At 51.1% G+C, this 8773-nt stretch overlaps 1 protein-coding gene across 2 annotated transcripts in view; it reads left to right on the top strand.

Moving 5' to 3' along the window:
• Positions 1-6110: 6110 nt before the first annotated feature.
• ARHGAP35 (Rho GTPase activating protein 35) overlaps positions 6111-8773 on the top strand; it is a 124144-nt gene continuing 121481 nt past the window's right edge. The window contains exons 1-2 of one of the 2 annotated variants that reach the window (XM_075915359.1): positions 6111-6313; positions 6812-6938. The gene's annotated coding sequence lies outside the window, so the exon portion shown is untranslated. The remainder of the gene's footprint in view (positions 6314-6811; positions 6939-8773) is intronic. The other variant, XM_075915358.1, reaches the window with a different exon arrangement.

Below are 8773 nucleotides of genomic sequence, written 5' to 3'. Positions count from 1 at the left end.
TGCAAGTTTTGGGGGTGCCCAGAATGCCCAGACCCGGCACCCCACCCCCACTCAAACGCTTTCTCCCCCCACCTGCCTAAGTCTGAGAGGGAGTTTGAGGGAGGGAGGGAGGGGTGCAGGCAGGGCTGTCCCTGGGTGGGGGAGAACAGGGACTGGGGCAACCCTCCTCCCCCCACCTCAGGCCCTGCCCTTCCTTTGTTCTTCCCCCCCACTTCCCCCCTCCGCTCCACCCTTTCCCCAAGTCCTGCTCTTGCTCCGCCCCTTGAAACCTGGAGCCAGGGGTTGTCCCCCGCCCCCCGCACTCACCACGGTGGCAGCAGCCTGCTCCGCCCCACCACCTTCTCCCCGCCTGCTCACTCTGTTTCTCCACGGGGAGTGCCCAACCGCATCCCCCCCCCCTCCCCCGGTAATCCCCAGGTCCCTTCTGCAACGGAGGGCCATGAGAGGGAGCGGGCGGGGTGGTGGTGGGATGGGGCAGGATTTGAGGGTACAGGTTCGGACACCTCCCCCCCCAGCCTTCTGCGCTGGATTGCGAAGATGCTGCATGACCCCTGAACTAGAGGAGGAAGCTTTGAATAGCCCCTTGGCCCTTTTCTCCCAGCAGCGGCTGCTTCCCCATCCGAGCTGCATCCCCGATAAGAGATCTGCTGGACAAGAGGCAATGTTGCGTTGCAGGATAAACGTCCGTGAACATGGCTCATCGGGACCTGGGCCGGCAGCTAGTAGCGCCATTACCACTGAGGCCAGTATCACATTTATTTTTCTTTAAGTAGCGCAAGATAGACTTTTCCTTTCACTTTGCTCCCTGCAGCCCAGCCGACTCCACCACACCTGAGGTCTAGCGGCTCTCTTACCTGAAATACAGTGTTTCTTAAATTTTTTAAGGCTGAGGAACACCAAACAATTTTTTTTTAGTGACGAACATCAAGGATGTTGTGTTGAGGAAAAAAAAAAAAAGGTCGGGAGGAAAAAGGGTTGGGGGGAAAGTTATTGAGGAAAAAAAAGGGTTGGGGGAAAGCTTTTGCAAAAGAAAAAAAAAAAGGTCGCCCGCTCCTTTAAGGACAGCCATTTTGAACTCTGTTGTTCTCCACGGCACACCTCCGACTGCCTCACTGCACACCAGTGTGTCGCGGAACACAGTTTAAGAAACACTGCTGTAATATTTCCTAGCCATGTGTGGAATAAATTTTGTTATGTGCTCCACCAGTTGAACCACATGCTGTCAGCTCTGGGCAGCGCCGCGTGCTCTGTTCATCAGCTGGGTGGCATTTGAATCTTTCCTGGGTGATGGTGCAGAGCTGATAGATGGGAAGGGTGAGATATGGCCTGCAGGCTAGATCCGGCCTGCCACGCTGTTTGATCCAGTCTGCGCCTGCCCTGTCGCTCCCCCTCCTTCAGGCCAATTGGGACCTAGGGGCGGGGGAGCATGCGAAGTCACTTGCTGTTCAAAGCGGCTGGTGGCTCCCTCCCCCAGCCAAGGGCGCATGGTGCCTAGAGGGAGCTGCCAGACATTTTGAACAGTGAGGCTGTGTCTAGACTGACAAGTTTTTCCGCAAAATCATATGATTTTGCGGAAAAACTTGCCAGCTGTCTACACTGGCTGCTTGAATTTCCGCAAGAACACTGACGATCTCATGTAAGATCGTCAGTGTTCTTGCGGAAATACTATGCTGCTCCTGTTCGGGCAAAAGTCTTTTTCCGAAAGACTTTTGCGCAAAAGGGCCAGTGTAGACAGCACAGTAGTGTTTTCCGCAAAAAAGCCCCGATCACGAAAATGGTGATCGGGGCTTTTTTGCGGAAAACCGCGTCTAGATTGGCCATGGACGCTTTTCCGCAAAAAGTGCTTTTGCGGAAAAGCATCCTGCCAATCTAGACGTGCTTTTCCGAAAATGCTTTTTACAGGGATGCTACATTGTTTGAAAACAGCTATATTATTTGGGGATCTGTAAAATTTTAATATATTGAAAAGGGGTCTGCATGCTCAAAAAGATTGGGAACCACTGAGTTAGCTGACTAAATACCTTAGAAGAGAAGAGCTACCATATTGAGTCAGATCAAAATCCATCTTGCCTAATTTCTTGTCTCTGACAGTGGCCCATGCTAGACTATCAGGGGAGTGTATGGAACAGTAATTGGTTTAGAGACACCTTGAGCATGTGCTTGCATCCCTGAGCATCTGGCCTTCACAACATCCCCTGGCAGTGAGTTCCGCAGGTTGACTGGGCATTGGTTGAAGTACTTCCTTATGTTTAAAGACTAACAAGATGGTTTATTAGATGATGAGCTTTCGTGGGCCAGACCCACTTCCTCAGATCCTTTTTTTTTTTTTTTTTTTTTTTTGATCTGAGGAAGTAGGTCTGGCCCACGAAAGCTCATCATCTAATAAACCATCTTGTTAGTCTTTAAAGTGCTACATTGTCCTGCATTTTGCTTCAGCTACCCCAGACTAACACGGCTACATCTCTATCACTATTCCTTATGTTTGTTTTAAATGTACAAACATTCAGTATCAGCCATAGAGAAGAGACCTAAGGAAATAAAATTCATGTGATATAAAAAGTTGTTCTGTCACAGTTCCTTGGAGCTCTGCAGTTTCCGTTCTCTGCTGCTGTTGTTGCTGCCTTTCCAGATTTCATGCTTTCTTGTGTGGATGATGTTAGCTCCTCAAACTAGACTCATTGAATCCTAGGGTGGGAAGAGACCTCAGCTGGTCATCTAGTCCAATATTTCTCAACCTTTTTTTTTATAAAGGACCCTTTTAAAAAATTATAAGTACCCCCAGTACCTACAGTTTTCAGACACACAAATATTTTTTCTACTATTGCAACACATTTGATTAAACAACTTAATTGTAGTCAGGTAGGCGATGACATTTTTGGGTGTAAAAAGTACAAAAATAATAAAATGCTGTAAAACTTACAACAAAACTTCTCCAAATCTCAGTTGTGTTGACATACCCCCCAGACTTCTCTCAAGTACCCCTAAGGGTACTAGTACCGCTGGTTGAGAAACACTGATCTAGTCCAAAGCCCTGCCCAAAGCAGGAACAACCCCACCTAAATCATTGCAGCCAGGGTTTGGTCAAGCCAGGACTTAAAAACCTCTAGGGATGGAGATTCCATCCTCTCCCTAGGGAACCCATCCCAGTGCTTCCCCACCCTACTAGGGGAATAGTTTTTCCTAATCTCCAACCTGGACCCCCCCACTGCAACTTGAGACCATTGCTCCTCGTTCTGTCATCTGTCAAACTCTGTGTAGTTTGCTGACACTCATTGCAGTGCAGCTTGACCCTTTGTAGCGTTGGAGGATATTGGGTTGGCCATTAAACGTTGGCCCTTGCACAGTAGTGATTGCTTCTTGAGTTAGCACCGTCTTTTCTAGTGTTTCAGGATGCAGCGTGTAGGCCAATTGCTCATCACCTAACACCAAAGTTGTGAGAGTAATATTGGTTCCATGTGCTTTTCTACTGGATCTACTACGAAGTGTCCTCTAAAGTTAATCCAAGTCCTATGTACCCCAAACCACTTTTACAATACTTGGTAGTCCCCACTCTGTGCTGAGAAGTGGGTGACTATGCAGCCACTCCTGGAGTATGTCTACACTGCCACCTTAGTTCAAACTAGGGTGGCTAATGTAGGCATTCGAAGTTGCAAATGAAGTGCTGCCATTTTTAAATGCCCCGTAGTTCGAACTACCTGCCCGCGGCTACACGTGGCACAGACTAGGTAGTTCGAATTAAACTCCTAATTCGAACTACAGTTACTCCTGATTGCAGGAGGAATACCAGATAATTCGATTTAGGGCTTTAATTCGGAATCCCATTTCACTGCCGCGTGTAGACGCAGGCAGTTACTTCAGGCTAGTCAATTTCTAAAAATGGTGACCAGCCGGGAACATGCTAATGTTTGCAATTTTGGTCGCCCTCATTAGCCTCCCTAGATCGAACTGGGGGCTAGTGTATACATACCCTACGTAAATAAGGAAAAGTTATTTACATGCTCCCATAACACAAGAACTTGGGGTCACCAAATGAAATCAATAGCAGGTTTAAGACAAAGAAAAGAAAGTATTTTTTTTACACAACACACAGTCAACCTGTGGAACTCCTTGCTAGAGGACGTTGTAAAGGCCAGGTCTTTAACGGGATTCAAAAAAGAGCTAGATAAATTCATGGAGGCTTGATCCATTAATGGCTATTAACCAGGATGGGTAGAAATGGTCTTCCTAGCCTCCGTTTGTTAGAAGCTGGGAATGGGTAACAGGGAATGGGTTACCTATTCTCTCTGGGGCGTCTGGCATTGGCCACTGTTGGAAGACAGGACACTGGGCTAGAAGGACCTTTGGTTTGACCCAGTATGTTAAACTTGCAGTCTCTTAATTTCATGGGATCCCCGCTTGGTTTCGTGTGTCAAAGGAAGGGGTAAATAGCCCTTCCTTTGCTTTTTCTCCACACCATTCATGATATTATAGACATCAATCACATCCCCCCTTAATCATCTCTTTTCTAAGCTGTACAGCCCCAGGCTTTTCAGTCTCTTCTCATACGGAAGCTGTTCCATACCCCCTAATAATTTATGTTCTCCTCTGCATCTTTTCACATTCAAATTTATCGCTTTTGAGATGGGGCAATAAGAACTGCACATAGTATTCAAGGTGTGGGCGTATCCTGGCTTTATATAGTGGCAGCATGGTATTTTCTGTTTTATAATCTATCGCATTCCTGATGGTTTCTAACATTCTGTTAGCTTTTGTGACGGCTGCAGCACATTGAGCAGATGTTTTCAGAGCATGATCCACGATGACGCCAAGATCTCTCTCTTGAGTGGTAACAGGTATAGTTGGAATGAGGTTTTCCATGGGGGTGTATGCAATGGGGTGTGGAGGGCAGGCATGTGGGGTGCACGGGGGCTAGGAGCTATACACAAGGATGGGGTTGGATGTAAGGACAAGTGTATGCATGGAGGTGGGGGAATGTGTGGGAATCAGGGAAAGTGGAGAATAGGTGGGGTGCATGCAGGGGCCAAGCATGGGGAAGGGGGTCATGCATCAGTGCATGTGTAAGGGTGGCGGGCTGTACATGGGGGTAAGCAGGAGAGGTGGCAGGCATGCACGGGGGCTTTCACGAGGGTGTGGGGTGCATGGGGTTGGCAAGGTATATGAGGGGATGTGTACAAGGGGGCATGAATGGGGCTGGAGGGATATGGATGGGGCATGCATGAGGGTGGGAGGGGCAAGTGCGGGGAGTGCATAAGGGACACTCATGGGAGTGTGCAGGGAGCCAGAGTGGTGCACAGAGATTTGCATGAGGGTTGGTGGGGCAGGCCTGGGGGGCATGCATGGAGGTAGCGGGGTGTGCTTAGGGGCTTACATGAGGGTGGGTAGGACACGTGGACATGCATGAGGTGTGCATAGAGGCTTGCACGAGGATGGACGAGGCACATGTGGGAGTGTGCAAGGGCCAGAGGGGTGTGCGTAGAGGCTTGCACGAGGGACACACATAACAGCGTGTAGGGGCCAGAGGGGTGTGTGTAGGAGCTTGCACGAAGGTGTGCACGAGGGACACAAGTGGGAGTGTGCTGGAGGCGAAGTGGCATGCATAGAGGCTTGCACGAGGGCGTGCAGGGACTGGAGGGGTGTGTCTAGAGGCTTGCACAAGGGCGTGCAGGGGCCGGAGGGGTGTGTCTAGAGGCTTGCACGAGGCGTGCACAAGGGCCATACAAGGGAGGCTGCAGAGGCCGGAGGGGGGTGTGTAGATTGGGATTGCACAAGGGCGTGCAGGGGCCGGAGGGGTGTGTCTAGAGGCTTGCACGAGGGCGTGCACGAGGGCCATACAAGGGAGCCTGCAGAGGCCGGAGGGGGGTGTGTAGATTGGGACTGCACAAGGGCGTGCACGAGGGCCACGCCTGGGGGCGCCCGCAGACGCTTGCACGAGGGCGTGCAGGGGTGGGTGGGGCGCGCGCGAGGCCGCTCCCGCCGGGCCAGCGCCTGCCGGCCCCGCCCCCCGGCCCCTCCCCCGCGCGCCCCCTCGCGTCGCGCGCACGCCCCTGGCCGCCCGCCCCGCGCAGCCGGAGCCCACGGCCCCGCCCCCGCCGCCCCTGCCCGCGCGCGCGCACGCGCGCTCCCGCGGCCCTGAGCGGCGGAGTCTGAGGGGAGGAGGAAGGAGCCGCGGCAGCCGCCGCCATTACAGGCCGAGCCCGCCCCGCGAGGGAGTCGCCCCCCCCCCCTCCCGCCAGCCCCGCCGCCCGGGGGGCGAACATGGCGCCGCCGCCCCCCCAGCCCCGCCCCGCCCCGGGCCGGGCCCGCCGCCGCCACGGTAGGTATCGCCCCCGCCGGGCCCCTCCCCCTGCGCCGCCGGGAACAATGGGGCCGGCCCCACCCCCTGCCGGGCCGGAGGGGGGAGCGACCCCCCAGCCCGCCCGCGCCCCAGCCTGTGGGGGGGAGGGGCTGGAGCAGGGGGAGGGGCCGCCCCTCCAGTGCGGGGGGGGGTGACCCCTTGTCCCTGCCCTGGTGGGGGGGGAGTCACCCCTCCCCCTTCTCCTCCCGAGGGGGGGCAGGACTGTTCCCATCTGTCATGCCCTGCAGTGGGGGGTCCCCCCCCTGGTCAGGGGGGCAGGCAGGTGACTTGCGGGCTCCCTCCCCCTTGCTGTGTCCGGGCGCATGGGGGTGGGGGGGCCCGTGGGGCGCCTCCCCAGGTGCAGTGGAGCCAGCCAGCGCCAGGACACGGGCCCCTCGCTTCCTCCTCGGTGGCTGTTGCGTCAGTCCCCACCCTGCTGCCAGGGGTCTGCTCCAGCCCGTATCCTTCTGTGTCCAGGGACAGCCCCCGGGCTTGTGCCCGAGCGAGGATGAGGAAGTGTCTGTGTCTGCGATCACCCCTTGCCTCTCTCCTCCCTCAACCTAGGGTGGCCACGGCTCCACTCTCAGTGCCAGGAGGTTTCAAGGTACGTCCCCCTCCTTAATCCCTCCTGCACAGAGATGCAGATTTTAGGCCTCGCCCTCTCTGTCCACTTGGCTTTGTGCTCCCTGGGAGATCCCTTGTCCCCACAAAAAGAGTGCTGATTTTCCTTGACTCCTAGCATCCCCATGCAGATAGAGAACTCTGATTTCCCAGCAGCTGGTATTAGTGGGTTTTTTGATTGGTTCTGTTGCAACTCCCTCTTCCTGGGGTGGATTAGCATACACATTTGAATGATAAGTGATGGGCACCAGTTTATCATCTTCTGCTTTACTAGCCAGTACCCACCATCTACCATAGAACAAGGGTCGATCCAGTCCTCCTGCAAAATTTGAGGGTCAAGGGGTTCTGGTTGTCTCTGTGAGCTTGTAGCATGCACAGGTAATCAGGAAGCAGCAGGCGCAGTGGCTGGTTAAAGTGGGGCAGTTGTCCCAAAGGGATTAGAAACTGCAGCTTTAAATGATTCTCTGCCTTAAAATAGGAGAACAAATTGGCTGTTTTTGGAGAGTCATCTCTCTTTACCTGTCTGTTCAGTACAGACAGACATCTCCAATTTAGTACATCCCTTGGGGGGCGTCAAGCTGCACATCTTTGTAATGATGCTTCCCATAATCAGTTATGAAGGTCCAGTTTTGCTCATAGTGAAGTCAGCTGGAAACTTGTTACTGCCTTCTGTTGTGGCAGTTGTGTGAAGGGATAGGAAGATTACACTGATTAACTTTATTGTTTTATATACAAGTCACCAAACAAAAACATTGCTATGTGATTTAAATCAAAATAACTTCAATGATCAGTAGGTCAGTCGTGTGTTTTTCATAGTAAATGATGTTGAGTGTTTAAGCATGTTAGACAGAAAACACAGTTTAGTTGAATTCTTGTAACCAGTGAATTATAATCAGAAAGTTAATTTGATCTGCAGTTTCTAAAAGGTCCTTTTGTTTCATTTGCTCTGTGGGGCAGAATTATGCAGCACTTTTGTCCCAGGAATTCAGGTTTATTCTCTGTGTGACTCTGTGAGGTGTGAAAATATTGCCAGTGTAGCTTTCTAGAGTGTGGCAGTAAATATTTTCTTAGCATGGTGAAGTGAAGGTTTGGATCCATTTTTTTAACCATTATTTACATTGCTACTGGAAAAAAAGAAATATTTGTGTATGTTCTTGTTTGGTTTACATAATAGAATGAGCAGGCAGATTTACTAGTAGCTGATTTTTTCCCCCCAGGTTCTTGGGCTGATAAGATTTTGTAAAGATTGTGGGATGAGCAGATTTCCATGCTGTGAGCTGACATTAAAGGAAGAAATTCAAAGCAAATGATATATTTATATCTGCTTTTATTCATGTATCAATGGCTTCAGGAATCTGTGGTGGTAACATTAACTGTAATAGTTAAGTGTGCCCATTGGTGAGGCTCTTTATTTTCCCGGGTGTGTGTTCTGCATAGATTCTGCATTTCTCATCACTAGAATCCCTTTGCTAAAGGCAAAGCTGAGTTGGTTCGGACATTCTTATCCAAGGAGCAGGTGATGAAGGTGTGTTCCTCCTAGTCATTATTTCTGTGAAAGGAGCTGGGTATTATCTCTTTGAAAGGCAGCAATAGCCATGTTGATAATTTCTGGTTTTCCCAACTTGTAAAGCTGTTCACTATCACTTCTGACATAAAGTTTCTTTTATTTTTTTCCAGTCATTTTTTGAGCCTCACTTTGGAACACCTAAAGTGCTCAACTTCCAAAAGAGGTGTTGGATAATGAAGAAGGTTCAGAGGGGTAGCCGAGTTAGTCTGTAACTAGAAAAACTTAAAAAAAAAAAAGAATCATCTAGTTTT

This window comes from Pelodiscus sinensis, unplaced genomic scaffold, assembly GCF_049634645.1.
Source record: "Pelodiscus sinensis isolate JC-2024 unplaced genomic scaffold, ASM4963464v1 ctg34, whole genome shotgun sequence".
Classification (NCBI taxonomy): domain Eukaryota; kingdom Metazoa; phylum Chordata; order Testudines; family Trionychidae; genus Pelodiscus; species Pelodiscus sinensis.
This window is presented reverse-complemented; position numbering and strand designations above follow the sequence as displayed.